The 15,259-nt window shown below is 42.7% G+C and overlaps 1 long non-coding RNA gene across 1 annotated transcript; it reads right to left on the reverse strand.

The window, feature by feature from the left end:
* Positions 1-9,509: 9,509 nt before the first annotated feature.
* Positions 9,510-14,854, reverse strand: LOC107182052. Its single transcript, XR_001512769.1, has 4 exons — positions 14,151-14,854; positions 13,366-13,567; positions 10,819-11,518; positions 9,510-10,506 (listed from the first exon to the last, which is right to left on the reverse strand). It is a non-coding gene; the product is annotated as an uncharacterized LOC107182052 (long non-coding RNA).
* Between the last annotated feature and the right edge of the window lie 405 nt (positions 14,855-15,259).

The raw sequence follows: 15,259 nt of genomic DNA on the forward strand, positions 1-15,259 counted from the left end.
CCGCACAGGCAAGGCAGCCTCGTGATGCAAGCAGCCACCACACAGGCGGGACCAGGGAGGGGCCACCGTGATGTCGCCAGCCCCTGAGGACAAAGGCAGCCCCCACACCACAGGGGACTCAGGGTGGAAATAATTAAAGAGGAAATTAGGGCCACCATCTCCAAAGACAGGAGTATCTCCAGGTCCTCCTTCGGTTACTGGCTAGGTCTTGGGTTTAAAGCGGATGGTGTATTTAGTGCATTTCTTCCGACCTAGAAGGGCGGGGCAGTTTCAGAAAAAGAAACTGTATTTTCTCTCATGCATCTGAGTTGGGAATCTGAACAATACCTGTAGGGATTTAAAAGATTTTCAATTTGACTAGGGAAGTACAGTTGAAGGAGTACAATTCCATGGGTATGGACTTTAACGCTTATTTTGCTGACTTGAACTTTAAGTCTGATTTCTCTAAGCACCAGCTTTATTCCTGATTTTTTTAAAATCAAAATTTCAAACAATATCAGCATTTCCCTTCAATGCTCTAGTCTGAATATTTTTTTCCTTTACCAAGAAACGCGCTAACAATTCAACTATCTACCAGGAGAGGGAAGAGAGGTCCTCGTGGAACATAACCTGCACAGGCAGGAGGAGCTGAGCTCATTATATGCCTGTTCACGTAAAAAGTGATCAAAATGAGCAAAATAATAAAAGGAGACACACAGTAAAACTGTGCCACACCGAGAGACTGCGCGGTTTTACTTTCCGCCGGACTGTAAACCGTCTGAGAGAAACAGAGAAAGGCATGTCTGGGTTGAATTTCAGCACATGGCATAAGGAATTAATTACCTCCCATTTCAAAGCTGGCCTTTCTGGAGTTCGCTTTCGGTTTGGGGTATTTATGACTCTGAACTATTTTTACACCGAATTAGCAGGGTTTTCCCCTTTTATTATCTACGATAGAAGAGCAGCCATATCCTCCACCATCTCATAGCTCTGAGGTCCGCGTGGCCTCACTGGGAACGGTGGCAGCCATCACAAGCCCGCTGTGTCCATCCACTCCCTACAAGGGTCAGTAAGGGTGCTCCCCTCCCCACTAACTGCCTCTTCAGCAAAGGAGGGAGAGCGGGCAGCAGCCCACTTCAGCACTGGGTGGTGTCATCAGACGGGCCAGGGAGACCTGCAGCAAGCCCTGAGCAATTGAGTAGTACATTCATGGTCAAGGTCTCCGCTTCCTTCTTGGTCTACATGACTATCCTTCGAGGGGAAATGGATTTTGATCCTCAGGAACACAGGCATCTGTGGTTCCCATGCCACCTTACCCAACCTTTCACTGACTTAAATTGGAATTTTGTCTGGCAGTTTGCGTTGCCTTTGGTTTGAAGGTCAATGGTATAGTGCTCCCGCCTCCCAACTTACCCAGCCTTGCAGGTACTGAAGGGGTCGCACACCTGGGATTATATGCAGTTCCTCAACGGTGCCACGTTGTTTCATGTCTTTTTTCTCAGCTGAAATACCTTCATTCACTTATCTCCCAGCAAACTCCTAAATATCCTTCAAGACCCAGCTCAAACACTATTGCCAAAGGCTTCTCCGACCTCCCACAGGGAGGGGTGAGCTTACACATTCCCTAAGTGGTATATGTCACTCTTCATTGCAATTATCTATTAGGAAGTTTGTTTGTGTGTCCAGCCCTAGCAGGGACTGTGGAAACCTTGAGGATAAAGAGTAGATTCTAAGACAAGGCGTGGCAATGAATAGGTGTTCAATAAAGACTAATTGAATGTGATGGATCCTAACAACTGGATCAAGCCATATTAGGAGGCGAGCAAGTTGCCTCAAAGGATGTGCTTTGCAGTGAGCTCTGCTGAGTACCAGAATGGGTGTCAAGGGAGATAATAGAATGCCCATGTGAAATTCAAATCAATGATCATTAACTGACATATGTTGATCAATAACTAATGAAGGGGAAGAATATTAATCAAACAAAACAGAGTTGGTAAGATAAAAAAACACCCCCCCCCCCCAAATGACTTAACTGGTCTTCCTGACCACAGAAATCTGTAAAGGGACAAATGCCCATCCATGGATCAATGAGAAGAGAGATGCAGTCTGATTAGCTCAGAGTTGGTCTGGGTGCAACACCAGGCCTTAGAGCAGGGGCCAGACCCCCAGGCTGGAGAATCACCCACAGTAAATGCGAATCTCAGGGAGGGCCTAGGACTCTCCATTCCCAGCACACCCCACGCTGAGTTCTGTGCGCAACAGTCTGAAATCCTATGCGTGAGAAGAGTCTGATTTCCCTGCTATGGTTTCAACCTTGAACTTGTTTCAAAGGTGAATTTTAGTGGAGAAAGCATGCGCTTTTCCAAAAACGATGTTGGAGACCTTGCAAATCTGTATAGAAAAAAAAAGTGTCTTGACCTCCACCTTTAACCCACAAATAAAATATCAATTCCAAATGGTTTATAGAACTCAACATCAAACAATTACTCTTCTGGATAAAAAACATAGAAGAATTGCTTCATGACTTAGAATAGGAAAATATTTCTTAATGGGTCACAGAAAGCATTAAACAAGTTTTCCTTTAAGAAAAAAAATATGTAAACTGAAATACATAGACATTAAGAACTGAGGTTATCAAAAAACACTAGTAAGAAAGTCGCAGGATAAAGATATTTGCAATACATATATCATATCTGATAAAACTCATAGCCAGGATAAATAAAGAACTCCAATACACCCATAAAAAAGGAACTTGACAATAAAATAGACAAAAGGCTTGAACAGGCACTCAGCAAAGGGCGTAAACCTATGGAAGGGTCTCCAACACAGGGTCAGGGAAGTGACAGTTAACACCATGATGAGAGATGCAACTTGACACCCACGGAATGCGTGCCATTTTCACAACTGGCCACGCCACGCTGGACAGGCTGCGGAGCCTCCAGACACTGACACATGACTCATGGGAGTAAAAATGGCTACAACCACTTGGGAGAACTGTTTGGCGATATCTACCAAAGCCAAGTTTTATGACCCAGGAATTCCACTCCTAAGTATGCATCCTATATGTACACACACATATGTTCATCGAAAGGCATCTGAAAGAATGTTTAGTAGCACTGCACGTGTATAGCCAAAACCTGGAAACAGTACACATGTCCTTCACTAGCAGGATGGGTGCCTAGCGCTCTAGTCACACCATAGCAGCCGGACCATACCATCTGTGCAGGAAAAAGAAGGGAGCAGAGCGGCCTGGATGCGCCTCGTTAGCACTACACTGAGAACAAGAAGGCAGACCCACGGAGTCCACTCTGTGTGAAGTTCAAAATCAAGGGAAACTAACCTACAATGATAAAAAGCGAAGGGTGGTTTTGTAGGGGTGCAGGGAATGAGAAGGGGCATGAGGGACCCTGTCATGTTCTACTTCTCGATCTGGGTGCTGGTTACATGGGTGCATCCGCCGTGTTGAAATTCATCAAGCGGAACCCTTACGATGTGTGCACGCTTATGGGTGTATGTTTATTTCACTAAAGAGCATACTTAAAAAATAAATGTCTGAAACCAGCCCACTTATCTGAATAAAATTCTCCGGTGTTAGCATTCTGCAGCCCCGTGCAGTCTCCCGCCCGGCAGCATGGCTAGGCTGGACCGCACCCATAAAGCCACTCTCTGTATGATTATAATGGATTTCTGCATTTATGTGGCGCCTTTCCTCAGCGGAGATCAAAGGACTTCTGCATAATAAAAGATAGCATATCAAGTGCCGCATATCAAACACAGTTAAGTCTGGGGGAATAAAGGGAAAATACTGAACTCAGGGACATATAATCTAGCAACCTTGTCGTCATAAAATAAGCCATAAAAATGTATGTAAAAGGAATCATAAACATCAACTATTAAGAATTCATTTGTGTGAAATAAAAGGCCCGCTGCTCCCGGGGTTGCTTTCTGACTCTGGATATGGAGAGGACAGGGAGCAGCGCGGGCATTCAATTTAGGACTTAGACTCCCAGGCACCACGCTGCGCCATCTCTCTGGAGTCGACTTGGCACCTCACCGCAGTAAAACACACAACCCAGTAAGCTCCCGGGGCTCTGCCCAGAGCCTTTCATGTGCGCTTTGAGATAGAAACTCACGAGCCCTGACAACTAATTAAATGGGGCTCTTTCCTCTTTGTGAAACACATGTTCTGCTGCCGCACCTCTGGGAGGCATACACAATTGTGCGCATTGCTTTTAGGTTCCGCTTCGACACTTGCCCAAGGTGTTTCCCTCCAGCTTCCATCCTTAAACTCCCCGGGGAAATGCACCGCCATGAGGAATTTCCACTGACTCGAGGTCACCGGGGGAACCTGTGTGGGGTGACGGGGACATTCTGGGCCGGCCCGGGAGATATTTCTGTGAGCCTAACAAGGACACCTTTCGCTTTGTGATTGTGGAACAGCTGCTCAGACGTCCCTCTGTCATCTCCACACAGGTGGATGGAGAAAAAGGAAAATAGTTGGCCTTGAATCACTTAAATAATCAATGTTCCATGCGATACAGGGAATCCGTTAAGTGAAAGCAAAGTGTGTATATATATGTACAGGGTGTCCCCCAAAATGTAGACACACTTTAACAGCTGATAGCTCAATTTTTAAAATAAAACATATTTCATTAAACACTGCCTTTATAACTATTCAAAGTGTGTGCATACATTTTGGGGGGGACACCCTGTATATCACTTGAGAGGAACAACAGTCAATGATACCAAAGAGTAGGGTATAAGTGGCCCTTTGGCAAGCACTCTTTTCTTCTCATTTTTATGAAATGTATTGGGGTGACATTGGCTAACAAAATTACACAGGTTTCAGGTGCACAATTCCACAACACGTCATCTGTATTCTCTATGTGTGTTCGCCACCCCAACTCAAGTCCCCATCCATCACCATTGGCAAGCACTCTTAATGGCTGACCTCATTAAATCCTCCCAACAATCCTATTAAGTTGGTATTTGATTATCTCCATTTTACAGGTACAAAAAAAGATTTGTTTTAAAAAAAAGGTTAATTAACTAAGTTGCTCCAGGCTGCACTGTGTATTAAGTGATGAAGCCGAGACTTAACCCAGGCACTGTGACCCAGAGCTTACCCTTTCACACGGGAGTGATGGCATTCAGTGGGAAGATTTTCAGTGGAAAAATGCTTTGTCATTCTTTTTTGGGTGAGGGCGGGGGGTGGGGGCTGTTCACGTTTTTTAGGGCAGAAGTTACTCCTATCCCTGCGATACACTCCAAAGAGAGAAAGACCCATTTCCCTAATTACAAATCAATCACAAGTCCCTGTTCCTACAGGGACCATCCAGATGTGTGTCAGGAACCAGGCGCCCCTGGGAATCATGTTTTAACACAACCCACATGAGTCTAAAATATTACAGTCACTCATCATTGGCGTTTGTTCCTTTTGCAGAGGTTTTCAGTCCAACAGCGTTTACAGGAGAGTCCCTGGCAGGTAAATGCGCGCTCCTCGGAAGCCCTGTGGACTGAAGCAGGTTTCCTCCGCAGGCAGCAGCGATGATTCACTCACAACAAGAGTGCTGCGAACTTGTCCAACAGGAGGCCAGTCTGTGGGGAGCGTACACAGCTAGGAGATTTTCATCTGACCAGGGGTCACTTTAAAACTCAATTTAGTGACACCCTTGTGGGCTTTCCCTGGCACCTAGAATATATGGGCTAATAATTGGGAACAGCTGCTTGTCTTGACGGGAACCACTCTGTTTAAATCGCTCCAAGATTACACCCTTGGCCCCTGCTTCCTTATATACTTTGGAAATAAACTGCCGTGGATGCCCAAATGTATTCAGACAATGGAAGAAATGATTTATGGAGACTGACCACATCCAGAGCAGCGAGCTCATTCATTGCCCTGGTTCACTCGCCGCCACCCATGCAAAGGGGAGGGGGCCAAATGACAAGGTCACACGGTTACTGGTCCCCAGGAGTCAGCCTGAAAGAATACAAGTTACCCTCAGAATGAAGCACTTTTCCATGACCTTCACTCTAAGACACAGTTGTTGCATTTGACGCCACCAGAAACTAAACTTAATTATCCAGTTGGTTCAGTCTGACATTCCCAGAGCACTGGATTCCGCTATGCCCCAAGTGAAGTCTTAACCAGTTAATGAAATTCCTGCAGAATGTGGGACTTACATATTTTAACTTAATGTTTTAAAGGACACTTGAATTTTCTTCCCATTTGGGCAGTTTTGTCCAGTTTTTGTTTTCTTTTGAATCACTGATTCCACAAAGATTTATTACATGCTTGCTGAGCCAAGTGCTCATCTCTTCAAAATGAATTTATTGATACCAAACATACTTGTAACATGCCTTTCCAATGTAAATATCCAACAATAGAAAAGCAATAAGATATAGCATGACATATCCACTTGGCAAAATATGTTAGGCCTGTTCACAAATAATGATAGCATCTCTAATAAGATTATGAAAGAAATTGGGGAAATTAAAATAATATTGTTAAAAAGAAGCAAAGTTGAATCGACCTGTGATGACAACCATATAAAATTATGTACAGACAAAAGATGGAAAAGGGAAAAAATAAAAAGGAAACAAATATTCTATATTCTGAATATATCCATAAATATTCCAGAAAACCATACAGATCAACAAGATGAGCAACTAAAACCATTTGAATCTGTGCCCGTAGCACAACTATCTGACAAAGAACACTACAAACTTCAAACTACGTCCAAGAAGGTGGAGAAATAACTTAATTCAGAAAAGCCAGTTCAGAAAAAAAAAGGGAGGAAAAACAGGGGTCTAGGTGTGGAAAAACAGATACAGCAACTCCCAGAAAAAGAATGTCTCCCCCAAATGGGAAAATATGAACACCGGTATGAGACATGGTAGATTAAGGTACTGGTTACTGACAAATCAAAAGGGAGGAATTTAAAAGTCTGCAAAAAAACCAAAAAACAAACAAACAAACAAAAACAAAAACAGGCAAAATCTTGGGAAAGTACCAGTTCTGGGGAGAATGGATAGCTTGGAAAGCGCAACCTTCAGAGATTTAGTAGTAAAAAAAAATAAGGAAGAACTGAAAATTAAGAGTACTTCAAAAACAAGAAAATCATGACATCAGAAGGCATATCACCACAATCCCCCAAAAGAGAGGAATTTTTTAAGAAACTGTATTTCATCAACAAACAGAAGAGAAAGCTTTGGAGTAAAGAAATCTCAGGTAGCCCAGCTGGCATGGCTCAGTGGTTGAACGTGGACCTATGAACCAGGAGATCACAGTTCAATTCCCGGTCAGGGCACATGCCTGGGTTGCAGGCTCGATCCCAGTGTGGGGTGTGCAGGAGGCAGCCAATCAATGATTCTCTCTCATCATTGATGTTTCTATCACTCTCTTCCTCTCCCTTCCTCTCTGAAATCAATAAAAATATATTTTAAAAAAAGAAACCTCAGGTATAATCTAAACCTTCACTCCCTCACTTCAGTCTACCTATGACAGTTATTGCTAGTCCAAGAAACAAAAATTCAATGAGGAGTAAACATCACAATACTCATTTAAAGTCCCTTCCCCCCCCCCCAAATAGGACATAAATATCAAAACTTTTAGCTGATAAACATTCTCCCCTCCAAAACAATAACAAAGCAGAAGAAAATGTCAACACTCCAATTTGAATTTAATATTCTTAAACAAGCATTTAAAGATGGGAAAGACAGGGAGACAGCCTGACTCAGAGATTTTAAAACTCAAAAAATAAATGGTTAAAAACCAGTGAAGAAAAAATTTTAAAAGACAAAGTCATCTTAGAAATTATGACTGAATCACAATATGCCCAAGAGAAAACAGATGTAATAAAAAATATTCAGGAAAGGCATAAAAACAATCATAAGAATAAAAACACAGTAGAAAAACATATAACAAGAATCAGAGAGAAAGTGATTGAGGTAGATGATAATTTAAAAGATCTAATATATGAATAATTGGAGTCACTGAAAATTAAAAACAAAATAATGGAATAGAACCAATATTTAAAACTATAATCCAAGAAAAATTTTCCAGAGATAAAAACCTCATATAGTTACATCATTTATATAATGAACGGGTCTATTGTGTATCTAGAAAGACTCATTCAGAATAATCAATTTCAAGACATAGCCTAATAAGCCTCATATTAGATTTTTAAAGAAAAAGGGGGGAAAAAATCTAGACTTCCAAACAAAATGACCAAGTCACTTACAAAGAAAAGAAAAACCAGTTTGGCATCAGATTTTTCCATAGTATCAGTACAAAACAAGACTATGTTTTGTATCAGTGGATCCCCAGGGTGGGGCATGCAGGAGGTAGCCTATCAATGATTCCCTCTCATCACTGATGTTTCTATCTCTATTCCTCTCCCTTGTTTTTGAAATCAATAAAAATTGATTTTAGTAACTTAAAGAGGTCTGAGGAAACAAGGAATAAATCAAGGTCAAGTGGGCAAAACATAAGGGTATAAAAGACAAACAAAACAATAATGCAGATTTAACATATATTTAAAATATTGATCTCTCCACTGTCATAGAATATACATGGAACATTCACAAAAATTGATCATGTGTTAGTTCACAAAGAAGGCCTCAATATGTTCCACAAAACAAAATTAAAAAAAAAAACACATTCTCTCATTACAATGCAATAAAAATTAATAACAAATGTGTTAAAACAAATTGGCCTTTGTATCTGGCAAATTAAAGCCCTCTTTTAATTTGCTTCCTGGCTTCTAGGTGGCACCTTCTAGCTATGGCCTCACACAATGGAAGGGGCCAGAGAGCTTTCTCAGGCACTAATTCAATGCATGAGCGCTTTGGCCTTGTGACCTACTCACCTCCCAAGGACTCTACCTCCTATTACCGTTAACCCACATGTTGGGGGTTAGGATTTCAACATGTGAATTCAGGGGCCAGGGTAGGAGAGAGACAAACATTCAGTCTAGAGCACCTTGGGACAAGTCAGGTTTGCACTCTAAATATTTGTGATTAAATAATGGCTTATTGAGAAATCGTTTAGAATATTTGGCTGAAGGGATTATTGCACATGAGTACTTGCTTTTCCGCCGGCTCTGTGTCGTGTTTTCAGATGAGCGAAGAGCTGCCAATCCCAGGTTCTACAGACAGGGAACAGTTAGGGTAGCACCAGCCAGGACCTGCTGTCCTCCCTTCCACACGCGGGCAAAACGACTTACAGGCTTATTTGTCATGAACATGCCCGTGTCCTATGTTCACCCGTGTCAGAACTGACCTTGTAATGCCGACGCTGCAGATTCCGTGTGTGGCCTACATTTTCACACCTCTCAGGACAAATTAGGCGAGAAAGGAATAAAAGCAGTCTTTCTCTCTAAGCAGGTATGTCTGTAGAGTGTCAATATTTTGAAGAAGACAAATGCCAACTTTTTTTCTAAGATTTCAGCCTACATTCTGACTTAACTGATTTGATGGAGAGAAAATGGCCCAAATGCTTGGAAGGAGAGCTGCATCCTTGTGTCGTAGAAATGAGACACGAGCGAGACCTTAATAGGCCATTCTCGGCACCCTCGAGTTCCCTGGGTGTCCTCACGTCTCCGAACACATTTTCGTAAAATTATAAACTTACCTAAATAAAGTTTTTTCAAAACTTTATTAAATTAAAAAGCATTTTAATCTTTTGAGGAATGGAACAAAGAGCGATTAAGAGGATAATTCGTTTCTTAATGGATGCAATTTAAAACCTTGGCAGTCCCTTTCCATGTAAACATTCCTCTGCTCTGAGCTCAGGGTCTGGGGTGAAGCAGACGGACACAAACTCCAATGAGAGAGCAGGGCTTTTCTCATGGCGGCCACGCCAACACAGCCCTGGCTGAAGACTCGGATCCCACAGCAGGCAGCTCTGAACCTGGGCGCATTCCCCTGTGTGCATGAGCCCCAAACCTTTCCAAACCAGTCGCTGGTTGCCTGTTGGTTTCTCATTCTCCAGATGGTAGAGAAAAATGGTGAGGACATGAGAGGGGAAGCTTTCAGAATTCATCTGATGGGGGAGACCAGCTGGAACACTCACCGTCAACCTTTGGCTTTGCCCTTCTGAAGGAGATGCAGCAAGCAAAGGCTTCATCCCTGGGGACACTCTTACCACCGGGGAGGGAGGCAAATTAGACACTGCCTCCCATCCCAAACCTCACTTCCCTGATCCCCTCGGTGGAAACATAGCAATGCTCAGCCAAACATGGAAAGGCAAAGAAAACCCTCTTGAAAAATCACCTTGTCCATTCCTTGCCTCTGGGGAAGATTGAGAAAGAAATGGATCCCTCTTTATCCACAACGTTCTAAGAATGAGAGAAAGGTATTTTTCTCTTTTTGTGGAGAAAGCCTCTTATGATGTTGCGGACATCCATCCTTCGTGCGTTCGAGCTATTAAGTCCCAGGCCTGAGGCACCTGCTGCAGGTTGGAGCACCCTCATCGCATCAGCCTTACCTCGTGTGCATTGCATTTCAGTGTGTGAAGATGAATTCCTAATGGATCAAGCACACATGTAAGGCAGCCATGCATTGCAAGGCCCCGGTTCACCCTTCGTACAAAATTAATTTAAATAAACACGTCCCCTCTTTAGGAACCGGAACGGTAGTCACCCTTGGGGGTGGGTGTCTGGGAAAGAGCACCATAGTACTGACATGGTGCTGCTTCTTGGCCTGGGAACTGGTGTATGAATGGCTCATCAAGCCATCGGTGACGATTTTGTTTGCACTTCTGTGTGTGTTACTACAGTAATCAGCTGTTAACAAAACGGTTGCAAAGACACTACCAAAACAAATCATGTCGCCTACCAACAAGTAGCTTAATGACGATGGGCTCCTCATGTCTCAGACTGAAATCTTACCCTCTCCTCCTCTCAAGCTTGTTGTGGAAAAGAATGAAGATCATGAAGGGAGGGAGCTCTGTAAAACGTGACACACTCTATAAACGTGCGTATTGTTCTTGGTGCTGTTCTCATGGACGATGAGCTGCCCCAGGGCTCTGTGCATGACTTCGCAGGACTAGCCATATCCACGACCTATGTTTACAGCTCTATTTATGGCTATGTGAGTAGACAGAGGCAGAAGGAGCACGGTTTACGCATGGTTAGACCACAGTGGGAACTCCTATTGCCCAACCCTTCTCCAGCCCACAGTCCCAAGACAGATTATTTTGCAACTAATTACTTGCAGATGTGAAGTCATTTGAAGTGTTATGAAAATAGCAGGATGGATCCCGGACTGGGCAGCGCTGAGGATGGAGTGGACAACATAACACAGGCCTTGTTATTCTCGGCTGGAGGCCGTACCTCGTGGCTCTCGGTTCTGTCTCCTTTTGGTTTTCCACCAGGGATGAAGTCGAAACTGAGTCTATCTCATTAAAGACAAATCCAGCTTGTGTTTGTCTTTTAATTATTCACATTCTCAGTCCAAAAAACGAAAAATATAACTTGAACTCTTCCCTCATTCCCAAGTCGTTTTTACCTTCAGCCAACTGAGAAGATGACAAGCTCTTCAAGAAAAGTGAGACAGAGGGGCACTGAGTTACTTCCAACTGGATGAGGGCAGAGGAAACAGGGAGGCCCTTCTGAAGCAGGAGTGGGAGGCGGGGAATTCCGACAGTGGGGGCCAGTGGGGGGGAGCTACCGGCATGAGACTTAGCCTCTCTCCATGTCTCTCGGCAAAATATTTAGCCAACGTTAGCAACCGCTGGAACAGAAGGCCCAATTGTTGCTTTAAGCGATCACTACGAAAGAAAAGACATTTCTTTTGAACTTCAAGGGTAAAGGACAGAGCTTGAAAACACATCCTTCCAAGTGGGAAGAGAACAAAGGTAGAAGGAAAATGTTTGCTTGAGACACCATGGGGCCAAGATCTCCCCGTGGAGCAGAATCGGAGGACAAATAATCCATGCAGAGGCCAATCCAGGGGGCACCCGCACTCAGCCAGGGAGAAGGTGACAGATGGTGAATCACCTGAATTGTCAATTAATTCCTTCTCAGGTGGCTGATGTATGTCTTCAAGTCAACATTTAAAGTCAGGTAAGTAGGTGCTAAAATTTCTGAGCTCTAGCTACCTGGGAGCATCTCTCGGTTGCTCTACTATGCTTCAACCAACTTCGCTTATGAATAAATGACTGCACACTCCAACACAAAAAAGAAAAATTCTTTACCTATAAAGGAAGAAAAAGTAACCTAGATGCAAAAAGACAACAAAGCAGTAACTCTAAAATTCAGAGGGAAAAAGTATTTTCAACTGGAATTCTATTGATGGGAAAATATTATACACTGAAAATTTATCAATCAAGTTCTCTTCCTATACGAATTATTAGAGGATATCTTCTGAAAAATAAAAAAAACAAATTTAAAACACAAATCTCACCCCTATGTTCATAGCAGCACAATTCACCATAGCTAAGATCTGGAAACAGCCTAAGTGCCCATCAGTAGATGAATGGATTAGAAAACTGTGGTACATCTACACGATGGAATACTATGCTGCTCTAAAAAGGAAGGAACTCGTACCATTTGCAACAGCATGGATGGAACTGGAGAGCATTATGCTAAGTGAAATAAGCCAGTCAATGAAGGAAAAATACCACATGATCTCACTCACTCATGGATAATAGGGACCATTATAAACTTTTGGACAATAATAGATACAGAGGCAAAGCTGCCTCAAACGGATGGTCAAACTGCAACGGGAAGGCCGGGGAGGGTTGGGGGGCAGGAGATAGGGGGGTAAGAGATCAACCAAAGGACTTGTATGCCTGCATATAACCATAACCAATGGACATAAGACACTGGGGGATAGGGGAGGCTAGGAAAAAAAAACAAACCCACAAATCTAAGACAAAAGGAAAATATGAGATCTGAGGAAAAGCAATAAAGAAATTAGAAAAACTCATTGGTAAACTTAAAAGTGAGAGTTGAGTGAAAATATGAGGCATGACAAAGGGAGAGGAAATTGACAAAAGAGAGCAACCTTTGCATGAATCTTTGTCAGGGTGTGTGTGGGGGGGGCAATCAGTCAATGTGTGTCTCTCACATCGATGTTTCTCTCTGTGTCTTTGCCCCCGTCTTCCACTCTCTCTAAAAATCAATGGGAAAATGTCCTGGGGTGAGGATTAACAAAAAACAACCACAAAAAAGAAAAATAAGGAGATAGTAAGAAGTCCAATGTCATAGTGGAACATTTTAGCCCAATCAACAGATCACATAGAGCAATCATAAGTAACAATCTACAGAATATTTATTCACTGGTAAGACTGGTACCTCAGGCATTTGTCAGGAAATTATGCCTAAGTAGAGGCATAATGTAAAAAACATTTTTAATATCAGCATTAATTTTTTCCCTTACCCTGAGTCATTCCATTTGTAATAAAAAACCCCTGCTGTTAGTTCTTCCAAATTTTAAAAACCTTGTTTCAGAATCATCCAAATTGGTGGGAACTGATTGCGTTGGAAGCAGAGTGACATGCATTGTTCTCTTTTGGGTACACTTGAACTTTTCCATCCTAGGAGCACATTTCCAAATCCCTCCTGCTCAAAGAAACAGGACACTGGGCAAAAAATAAAAATAAAATAAAAAGGGCGAAAATAAAAATAAAATAAAATAAATTAAGCTATGTTGAGTTTTAAAAGAGACACATTTTCAACAAAATTATTCAGAGGGTTAAAAACAAAGGGATGGACAATAATATACCAGATAAATGCTTTCAAAAAAGAACTAGACACCCTAGCTGGTTTGGCTCAGTGGATAGAGCATCGGCCTGTGGACTGAAGGGTCCCAGGTTTGATTCTGATCAAGGGCATGTACCTTAGTTGTGTGCACATCCCCAGTAGGGGGTGTGCAGGAGGCAGCTGATCGATGTTTCTAACTCTCTCTATCCCTCTCCCTTCCTCTCTGTAAAAAATCAATAAAATAAAAAAAGGACTAGATATGATAATATTGTTAATGGAGAAATGTGTGGGTGGCTCTTCTCCTTTGCTTGGGGGGGGGAGTGAAATTCTTGGGGTACCACAGGAATAAAAATTTCCAGAGCCCGGCCCTCTGCCCCCCACCAGGGGGAGGGTGAGATGTGGTAGAAGCTTTATTTGTGTGGAGCTATAGCCCTCGGTTTCCAAAGTCCCATTTCCCTTTACCCAGTCCTGGAAAATGTGCAGCTGGGGGTCCAGCAGAGCTGAAAGCAAAGCCAGTGTCCAGAGCTTCTGTTCCATGGCAGAGCGGGGCCCCAGGCAGCATCCGACAAGTTGCAGTCCGTTAGCCCACTGTGTGGGGTCCATGTAGCTGTGAGCCATGTGGGCAAATGCAGGGGAGCGCACCCCTGCAACAGGAGAGCCAGCAGCTCAGCAAGAGAGAGATAGAGATCCTTCATTCAGGAGCTTATGTATCTAATATCTGAGATTTCTCGCCCTTGCAGTGACCACACACCTATTCTGGCCAATGACCTGCTCCCAGGTGTGATCTGTCCTATGTCATCAAGGCCTCACTGGGCGCGCCTATAATAGACGGTGTTCCCTTTGCTCCCTTCCAGTTAATTACTAACTGGGTTCAATACATCGATATCAACATTAGTCTCCCAAAAACATGCCTGGAAAGGAAAATATTAGACATGACAAAGGGAGATCAACAAAAGGTAGAAAGCTTTGGATGAGTCATTATTATAGCACCTAAATAGTAATGCAGTATAAGATAAAAAATGAAATACGGAGATATTAGCAAATCCAATGACATAGTGGAAAACTCTACCCTAATCAACAGCTCATAGAGGGCAGTCATAAGTAAGAACCTACAGAATATTTCCTCAAGGGAAAAAAGCTCATAAATTCCAAAAAGTAAAAACAGCATTTATTTTTCTAATCGCAATGTAATAAAACTAGAAAGTGACAGTCAAAAGATAGCAAAAAAAAAAATCCCCTTCAGAGAAAATATTTTAATATTTTCTTTTAAATAATTTGGATACCTGAGAATTTCAAAGCTAAAATCTCAGACTGTTTTCATCGTGGCATCGCAAGAGTTATGGGATGCAGCCAAATCGGTGCTCGGAGCAATGTGGTCATCTTAACTAATGTACCAGGAAACAGAAAATATTGGAAACAGAAGACTTAACCGGTCAGGGACAAAAGAACAAAATAAACTTGTAGAAAAAGCCAGTGAATTTCTTCTCATTCCCTTGTCTCCTCATCTCAGCCTGGTCTCTCCTTGGAGTGAGACGCTGTTTGGTTTTTATTTTGCTTGTTGTTGAGCCTAT

The sequence above is a fragment of the Myotis davidii genome, unplaced genomic scaffold (genome assembly GCF_000327345.1).
Source record: "Myotis davidii unplaced genomic scaffold, ASM32734v1 scaffold573, whole genome shotgun sequence".
Lineage (NCBI taxonomy): Eukaryota > Metazoa > Chordata > Mammalia > Chiroptera > Vespertilionidae > Myotis > Myotis davidii.